The sequence below is a fragment of the Cynara cardunculus genome (assembly GCF_001531365.2).
Source record: "Cynara cardunculus var. scolymus isolate 2C chromosome LG 5, CcrdV1, whole genome shotgun sequence".
Taxonomy (NCBI): domain Eukaryota; kingdom Viridiplantae; phylum Streptophyta; class Magnoliopsida; order Asterales; family Asteraceae; genus Cynara; species Cynara cardunculus.
In genome coordinates, this window is record NC_037532.1 from 21,972,543 (window position 1) to 21,982,238 (window position 9,696).

General features: G+C 36.1%; 2 non-coding genes across 2 annotated transcripts; both read right to left on the bottom strand.

Annotated features, from left to right (window-relative positions):
* Positions 1 to 3,677: 3,677 nt before the first annotated feature.
* On the bottom strand, positions 3,678 to 3,784 carry LOC112513926. The gene has a single exon (XR_003069384.1). It is a non-coding gene; the product is annotated as a small nucleolar RNA R71 (small nucleolar RNA).
* Positions 3,785 to 9,243: 5,459 nt separating this feature from the next.
* Positions 9,244 to 9,350, bottom strand: LOC112513899. Its single transcript, XR_003069359.1, has one exon. It is a non-coding gene; the product is annotated as a small nucleolar RNA R71 (small nucleolar RNA).
* Between the last annotated feature and the right edge of the window lie 346 nt (positions 9,351 to 9,696).

Below are 9,696 nucleotides of genomic sequence, written 5' to 3' on the forward strand. Positions count from 1 at the left end.
GCAGATGCTTTGTGCTGAATGATCAAGACAATCTAGGAAAGCTGGATATAAAGGCTAATGAGAATATTTTATTGGATATTCTATCAAGTCAAAAGCCTTTAGAATCTACATCAAATAGACAATGATTGTAATTGAAAGCATCAATGTTTGATTTGATGAGCCATCGACTTCTGAACAACACGGTTCAGGACTCAATCTACAACCTTCAACTTCYACACAAATCAGWGTAGAACCTGTACAAGAAAACAGAAAAATGAATTCAAACTCTACTTTTAGATCAAATTTAAAATCATTGTTAATTTTAAATATCTGACTTACCCAATGTTAATGAACCAGTGGTCCCGATTTCGTAACTTACGCAACTTTCTTGACCATCTGAACCTGTTTTTTCAATCTCAAATAATGTACAACCAGAAATTGCTGAGGTTACTCAAACTAAGTTTGTTCAAGCTGAAGCACAGACTCAATATGAGATTATTCAACCTGATGTTGATCAATCTGAGTCTATTTTACCTGCTGATGAAGCTAAAGCTCAGAAGTTCAAGCTGAGATACAAGCTGTAACTGACGAGTACGATGATCAGGACAACTTAACTAACAAGTGGACTAAAGATCAACCCCCGAGATCATTTCTGGATGATTTTTTTTCTCGTGCACTACCCGAACAAGAAAATGACATCGTGATTTGGATTGATAAAATACGAGCTTGTTTTATAGCAATAGTAATTAATCGTTGTTGTTTGCAAATAATTGGTAATGTGAATTCTAGAGTATGTTTGTCAACTTTCTTAGTGCTATAGAGCCAAAGAAGCCATCTAAGGCATTGCAAGATCCAGATTAGATTAATGCTATGCAGGATGAACTTCGAGAGTTTGAAAGAAACCAAGTTTGGAGACTTGTACTGAGGCCTAAAGATAAATCAATTATTGGTACAAAATGGGTCTTCCGAAACAAGAAAGACGAAATGGGAATTCTTGTAAGAAACAAAGGCAAATTGGTCGCAAAAGGGTACTGTCAACAAGAAAGAAATGATTATGACGAAACCTTTGCTTCAGTCGCTCGTATTGACGCTATCAGAATATGTTTAGCATATGCGGCTCACAATAACCTCAAGATATAACAAATGGATGTCAAATCTGCATTTCTGATAAGTGTTAATTTATTAACCTTATTACATCATTTTCTTAACCATTTTCCTTTGTTTTATTTGCCCATTAGTGTCTTAATTGAGTATTTTTATGTCTTTTCCATATATTAGTAGTTATATAGTATATCTAACGTTAATCCCCTGTTAATGCAGATTTTTGATGATTTTTGGGCCCGATCCTGCAGCAGTCCTGTAGGACCAGGAGTGGCAAGGTACTATAGCACCTGTCCGAGAGCTGAAATTCTGCCTGGGCCGTGAAATAGTGGGCTGGTCCATAGAAGATGCGTGGTCAACGACCTTGGGCCCGGTCAAAGCCCAGTTTTGAAGAGACTTTTGTCTTATTAGTTGGCTCCCACTAAGCAAACTTCCTTAGCCTATAAATAGAAGGCTTAAGGCTTATGTTTGACTTACCAATTCACCAACTTACATACTTTCTTATGCTTTTGATGCTTCCTTCTAAGTAACCTTTGTGTTGAATAGATTATTGCTTTTGTTTCTTTGTTTCTAAATCAAGAACCAATTTTTGTAGTGAAGTTGTGATTACACTCGTAAGTTTTAATTTAAATACTCGAATTTAATCTTCATCTCATTTCTGTTTTTATTTCCAAGTTACGTTACATTTTCTTATTTTTATTACGAGTTACGAATTAGTCGATCATTGTTGCTTTACATCGGATCTCATCCTTTGTGGCTCACGACTAATTTATGTAGACTAAATAATCTGTTTTTACGAGTTTGTAAGTAACCTTTTCGGTCTTTGTAACGAAACTTGTGTTGCAAGTTTTCTTCAAAGTCAAACTCTATTTCCAAGATTTTCATTAGTCAATTCTCATCCCAATCAAGTACTTTTCTTTCATCATTACTAGATTAATATAAATTAATATTATTTAGTTATTAATAATTTATATTTCAGTCTTTATATTTCAKTCTTTACATTTCAGTCTTTATATTTCAGTCTTTACATTTCAGTCTTTACATTTCAGTCTTTACTTTACGGTAATTTACATTTCTGTCATTTAATTTCCAGTACTTTAAATTCCAGTATTTCCATTTCCTGTAATCTACTTCCTGTAATTTACTTTCTGCAAGTTACTTTTCCGTATCAGTATTTATTTTTCAGTTCTTACATCCTTCGAGAGAAGAAACCGAGCGATGATGGGCTAACGCCTTAGCTTGGGGTGTAATGGGAAATTATGACCAAAGCCGATGTGAAAGTACAGAGGTGTTTTATTAGCATTATAGTCTACTATTTATTTCAGGTGTTTAATATTTGATTTGATAATTACATTAAAATTAATTGACAACTAATTTTGTGTATAAAAATGTATTGACTTTTAAAACCTGAGATAATAGGAGAAGACTATAAATAGCTTTAGTGTCTGACAAACGCTATAGTCCTACGGTGTAGGATGGTAACACTGTGTTGTGCTAGGATTCACGACGTCTAACATAAATGATATCGTATCGATAGCACGTTGACCGGTGTGTGTTATTGGGAGGCCGTCTGACCCGATATTTGATACTGTCATAGTTATACAAAATCATTTATTGATTTTAGATAATTGTGACAGGAATGCTATGTCACCTTTTTACTGAATCATTTGTTTATTTGTTAATCAAACCTCCCAATTTTAGATAAATCAAATCCCTCGTTTCGCCATCTGAAACTAGTTTTTACAAACTGAACTTTTGAAATAACTTTACAAGCTATCTCTGTGGGAACGATATCTGGTATTTTACCATTATTACTTGTTACGAGACGACAGTAGTTCGAGGTGTATATTTGCGCCGAGTTCTATTTTTGTGTTGAAATCTAAGGTTGAATAAACCAACGGGCAAGTTTTTGGCGCCGCTGCCGGGGATAGTACGCTGAAGTTTTTTCTTTTTAAAAGTAAAGTTTATAAAAGCTAGTTTTTCTTCCATCTCTTTTTGTGAACGCACCGTGCATGCCAAGGTTGTCGCACAGTGAATTTTTTCCACTAGATCCGGATATTGAGCAAACTTTTAGACAACGAAGAAGAATGCAAAGAGCTCTTCGAGCTTTAAACTCTGAAACGATGGCTGAAAATGTGATTATTGACGGAGAAGATATAATTAGAAATGAACCAAATATTCCATATGAGGATGAGGCTCAAAACATCTTTTGTCTTGAAAATGCTAAAAATGGTGGCATTATGGCGTACGCTATTTCTAACTTAACTCAACTGCACATAGGGATACGTAAGCCTACCATTGGTGCCACCCATTTTTCACTTAAACCACTGATGWTTCAAATGCTTCAAACAAACGGCCATTACGCTGGTTTATCTTCTGAAGATCCTCATTCTCATCTGCGTTCTTTTATGAAAATCACAGACTCTTTTCTTATCCCTGATGTTTCAGACGTTGCTCTGAGACTAAAACTTTTTCCATTTTCACTAAGGGATCGAGCAAGAACATGGTACAATTCTTTGCAACCAGACTCTGTGACTACATGGAATGAAATGGCAGAAAAGTTTTTGAAAAAGTATTTTCCACCCACGAGGAATGCCAAATCCAGAAATGAAATCTGTACTTTTAGATAACTAGATGATGAAGCAGTTCCTGATGCATGGGAAAGGTATAAAGAGCTGCTGAGAAAATGCCCTCGCCATGGCATTCCGTATTGTGTACAGCTAAATACATTTTACAACGGTTTAAATATCGTTGCTAGACAAATGCTCGATGCTACTGCAGGCGGAACTTTCACAGCTTGTACCTATAATGAAGGTTTTGACATACTTGAAAATATTTCTAATAATAACGGAGGGTCTGACCCACGTGCAATGCCACTGAAGAAAACAGCTGGAATAAATGAGATAGATGTTGTCTCGGCATTAACAGCTCAGATCACTAAGCTAATTTCAAATTTAACATCTAGCCCACATGTGCAATCTGATGCTAATACCTYTAATTCCAATGTTCAATCAGTACAATGCGTGTACTGTGGTGAAGGTCACTCTTTTGAGCAGTGTCCTGGAAATCCGGAGCATGTAAATTATGTCAACAAGACTGTACCATTTTCACAGACTTATAATCCGGGATGGCGAAATCAACCAAATTTTTCGTGGCATAGTTCAGCTCTTAATCCACCAATGCAAAAGCCACAAGGACAGTCCAATTTTCAACCGCAAGGACAGTCCAATTTTCAACAACAAGGCCAATCTAATTTTCACTCGCAAGCGCATCAAGGCAATCATAATAATCAACATGCTAATTTTCAGAATCATCAGTCTTCTTTCCAAAGCAAGCCCAAACAGCAAGCTGAGTCATCTACTTCTTTGGAAGCAATGATGAAGGGTTTTATAACCCATACTCAAGCTTCAATTAAAAATCTCGAAACTCAAATGGGACAAATGGCTTTGGAGATTAGAAAAAGACCAGTAGGTTCTCTACCCAGTGATACAGAGATACCTCAGAGGGAAGGAAAAGAGCATGTTAAGGTTGTTACGTTAAGGAGTGGAAAAAGCTATTTAGAAAACACCCAAAAAAACAAAAAGAACCAAACAAAGCAGAGATTGAAACGAAAAGTGTAGAACAAAATTCTATTACATCTGTACCAGAATTTTTGACTACCATTCATGCGAACCATTCAGAGAGTACTAGTGAGCCTCAATCGATATTCAGGCCCATAGATAGTACAACCATTCCAGAAAGATCAGATTTTCCACTGTTGTTTCCTGATGAACCCAAGACAACCCAGACTCCCAAAGAAAATATTGTTGTGGATGTGTCACAATCTAGTGACAGTCCCGTAATAAAAGACCAGACCAGTCCTTTTGATCCCTGTTAGGACTGAATTAGAATCAATTGTGAGACCAGTTTTGAAACCGATTCCTGTATCAACTCTTCAAAAGACTACGTCTCCTATTGCAGTCACTCCTAATATTCCTTATCCCCAAAGATTAAGGAATCAAAAGGAAGAATTACAATTTAAAAAGTTTCTTGATGTTTTTAAATAGTTGCACATAAACATACCCTTGGTTGAAGCCATTGAGCASATGCCAAGTTATGCAAAGTTTTTAAAGGACATTTTGAGCAAAAAGAAAAAGTTGACTGAATATGAGACTGTAGCTCTGATTGAAGGTTGATGTGCTTTGTTGTCCAGTAAAATTCCTCCTAAAATGAAAGATCCTGGAAGTTTTACAATCCCTTGCTCAATTGGAGGAAAAGAAATAGAAAAAGCTCTATGCGACTTAGGTGCTAGCATAAACCTGATGCCTTTATCTGTCTTCAATACCCTAGGCATAGGTGAAGCTAGACCTACGACTGTAACTCTACAGTTAGCTGATAAGTCCATAGCCTATCCCAGAGGAAAGATTGAGGATGTCCTAGTTCAGGTTGATAAGTTTATTTTCCCAGCTGATTTTATCATCCTAGACTTTGAAGCCGACAAAGACATTCCCATCATTTTAAGGAGACCTTTCCTAGCTACTGGAAGAACATTAATAGATGTACAGAAGGGAGAATTAACCACGAGAGTCCAAGACCAACAAGTGACTTTTAATGTTTTTAATTCCCTTAGGTACCCAGAAGAAAGAGAAGAATGTTCTGCTTTGAGTCTAATAGAAACCTGGTGTCAAGAGAAAAGTTTGGGGGAAATCTTAGGTTTATCTGAGATTGATAGTGATGAAGAGGAAGATTTTGAGGAATTAGAAACACCACAAGAATCTGCTGCTTTTGAAGTTTTAGAATCTGAGGATAGGAAGATTTTTGTTCCTTCCTTATATGTTGCCCCAGATTTAGAGTTGAAACAACTTCCCTCACATCTGAAATATGTCTTTTTAGGAGATTCAGGGAAGTTAACAGTCATCATTTCATCATCATTAGAAGCTGACTAAGAAGAAAAGTTGGTTGACATGTTGAAACTTCATACGAAGGCCATAGGATGGACAATTCCTGACCTCAAGGGGATAAGTCCCACCATTTGTCAATATAAAACTATCTTGGATGACAAAAGTTTCACCTCCCTTGAGCCTCAAAGAAGACTCAATCCTGTCATGAAGGAGGTTGTCAAAAAGGAGATTTTAAAATGGCTTGACGCTGGCATAATTTATCCAATTGCTAGTAGTACCTGTGTCAGTCCTGTGCAATGTGTACCCAAAAAGGGAGGAGTCACTGTTGTACCAAATGAGAAAAATGAACTTATACGTACTAGAACAATAACTGGTTGGAGGATATGTTTGGACTATAGCAGGCTTAATAAAGCCACTCAAAAAGACCATTTTCCATTACCTTTCATAGACCAAATGTTAGACAGAGTAGTAGGAAAAGAGTTTTCTTATTTCTTAGATGGCTACTCCGGTTACAATCAGATTGCCATAGCACCGGATGATCAGGAAAAGACTACTTTCACATGTCCATATGGAACTTTTGCTTTTAGAAGAATGCCTTTTGGACTTTGTAATGCCCCTGTGATAGGTGTTAATTTATTAACCTTATTACATCATTTTTTTAACCTTTTTCCTTTGTTTTATTTGCCCATTAGTGTCTTAATAGAGTCTTTTTATGTCTTTTTCATATATTAGTAGTAATATAGTATATCTAATGTTCATTCCCTATTTTTACAGGTTTTTGATGATTTTTGGGCCCAGTCCTACGGCAGTCCTACAGGACCAGGAGTGGCAAGGTCCTATAGCACCTGTCCGAGAACTGAAATTCTGCCTGGGCCGTGAAGAAGTGGGCTGATCCATATAAGAGGCGTGGTCAAAGACCTTGGGCCCGGTCAAAGCCCAGTTTTGAAGAAACTTTTGTCTTATTAGTTGGCACCCACTATGTGATCTTCCTTAGCCTATATAAAGAAGGCTTAAGGCTTTTGTTTACCCACCATTTCACAAACCAATTTACCAATTCMCATACTAATTCTCCAATTTACTTGCTTTCTTSYATTTGATACTTATGATCTTTGTTAGYCACTTTCTAAATCATKGCTTTCGGTTCCARGCTTTCRGTTTCTTTGTTTCCAAATCAARAACCGATTTTTGTAGTGAAGTTSTGATTACGTTCTCAAGTTTTAATTTAAGTAMTCGTATTTAATCTTCATCTCAWTTCTGTTTTTATTTCCAAGTTACGTTACGTTTTCTTACTTTTGTTACGAGTTACGGATTAGTCGATCATTGTTGCTTTACATCGGATCTCATCCTTTGTGGCTCATGACTAATTCACGTAGACTAAATAATCTATTTTTACGAGTTTGTAAGTAACCCTTTCGGTCTTTGTAACGAAACTTGTTTTGCAAGTTTCCTTCAAAAGTCAAACTCGATGTCCAAGGTTTTCATTAGTGTTTCCTCCATCCCATCAAGTACTTTCCTTTCATCATTGCTAGATTAATATTAATTAATATTATTTTGTTATTAATAATTTATATTTCAGTTTTTTATATTTCAGTCCTTTACATTTCAGTCCTTTACATTTCAGTCATTTACATTTCAGTCCTTTACATTTATGTCTTTACTTTACTATAATTTACATTTCAGTCATTTAATTTCCAGTACTTTAAATTCCAGTATTTTCATTTCCTATAATTTATTTTCTGTAATTTACTTTCTGTAATTTACTTTCTACAATTTACTTTCTGCAATTTACTTTTCCGTCTCAGTATCTATTATTCAGTCATTACATCATTCGAGAGAAGAAACCGAGCGATGATGGGCTAACGCCTTAGCTTGGGGTGTAACAGGAAATTAAGACCAAAGCCGATGTGAAAGTACAAAGGTGTCTTATTAKCATTATAGTCTACTATTTATTTCAGGTGCTTAATATTTCATTTGATGATTACATTAAAATTAATTGACAACTAATTTTGTGTATAAAAAATGTATTGACTTACAAAACCTGAGGTAATAGGAGAAGATTATAAATAGCTTTAGTGTCTGACAAACGCTATACTCCTACGGTGTAGGATGGTAACACTGTGTTGTGCTAGGATTCACGACRTCTAWCATAAATGATATCGTATCGATAGCACGTTGACCGGTGTGTGCTCTTGGGTGTCCGTCTGACCCGATAGTTGATATTGTGACAGTTTTATAAAATCATTTATTGATTTTAGATAATTGTGACAGGAATGCTATGTCACCTTTTTACTGAATCATTTGTTTATTGTCTTAGTCAACTGTTGCACCCTGTGCTTCTTTTTAAGATTGAAATTTTCTTAATTGTTAATCAAACCTCCCAATTTTAGATAAATCAAATCCCTCGATTCGCCATCTGAAATTAGTTTTTATAAATTGGACATTTGAAATAACTTTACAAGCTATCTATGTGGGAACGGTATCTGGTATTTTACCATTATTACTTGTTACRAGACGACAGTAGTTCGAGGTGTATACTTGCGCCGAGTTCTATTTTTGTGTTGAAATATAAGGTTGAATAAATCGACGAGCAAGTTTTTGGGGCCGCTGCCGGGGATAGTACGCTAAAGTTTTTTCATTTTCAAAAGTAAGGTTTATAAAAGTTAGTTTTTCTACCATCCCTTTTTGTGAACGCACCGTGTATGCCAAGGCTGTCGCACGGTGAATTTTTTCCACTTGATCCGGATATTGAACAAACTTTCAGACAACGACGAAGAGTGCAAAGAGCTATTCGAGCTTTAAACTCTGAAACGATGGCTGAAATAGTGATTATTGACGGAGAAGGTATTATTAGAAATGAACCAAATATTCCATATGAGGATGAGGCTCAAAACATCTTTCGTCTTGCAAATGCTAAAAATGATGGCATTATGGCGTACACTATTCCTAACTTAACTCAAATGCACACATGAATACGTAAGCCTACCATTGGTGCCACCCATTTTTCACTTAAACCACTGATGTTTCAAATGCTTCAAACAAACGGCCAGTACGCTGGTTTATCTTCTGAAGATCCTCATTCTCATATGCGTTCTTTTATGAAATCACAGACACTTTTCTCATCCCTGATGTTTTAGACGATGCTCTAAGACTAAAACTTTTTCCATTTTCACTAAAGGATCAAGCAAGAGCATGGTACAATTCTTTGCAACCAGACTCTGTGACTACATGGAATGAAATGGCAGAAAAGTTWTTGAAAAAGTATTTTCYACCCACGAGGAATGCYAARTCCAGRAATGAAATCTGTACTTTTAGACAATTGGATGATGAAGCAGTTTTTGAGGCATGGGAAAGTTATAAATAGCTGCTGAGAAAATGCCCTCACCATGGCATTCTGTACTGTATACAGCAAGAGACATTTTACAACGGATTAAATATCGTTGCTAGACAAATGCTCGATGCTACTGCAGGCGGAGCTTTCACAGCTTGTACCTATAACGAAGGTTTTGACATACTTGAAAATATTTCCGATAATAACGGACAATGGTTTGACCCACGTGCAATGCCACTGAAGAAAACAGCTGGAATAAATGAGGTAGATGTTGTCTCGGCATTAACAGCTCAGATCACTAAGCTAATTTCAAATTTAACATCTAGCCCACATGTGCAATCTGATGCTACTACCTTTAATTCCAATGTTCAATCAATGCAATGCGTGTACTATGGCGAAGGTCACTCT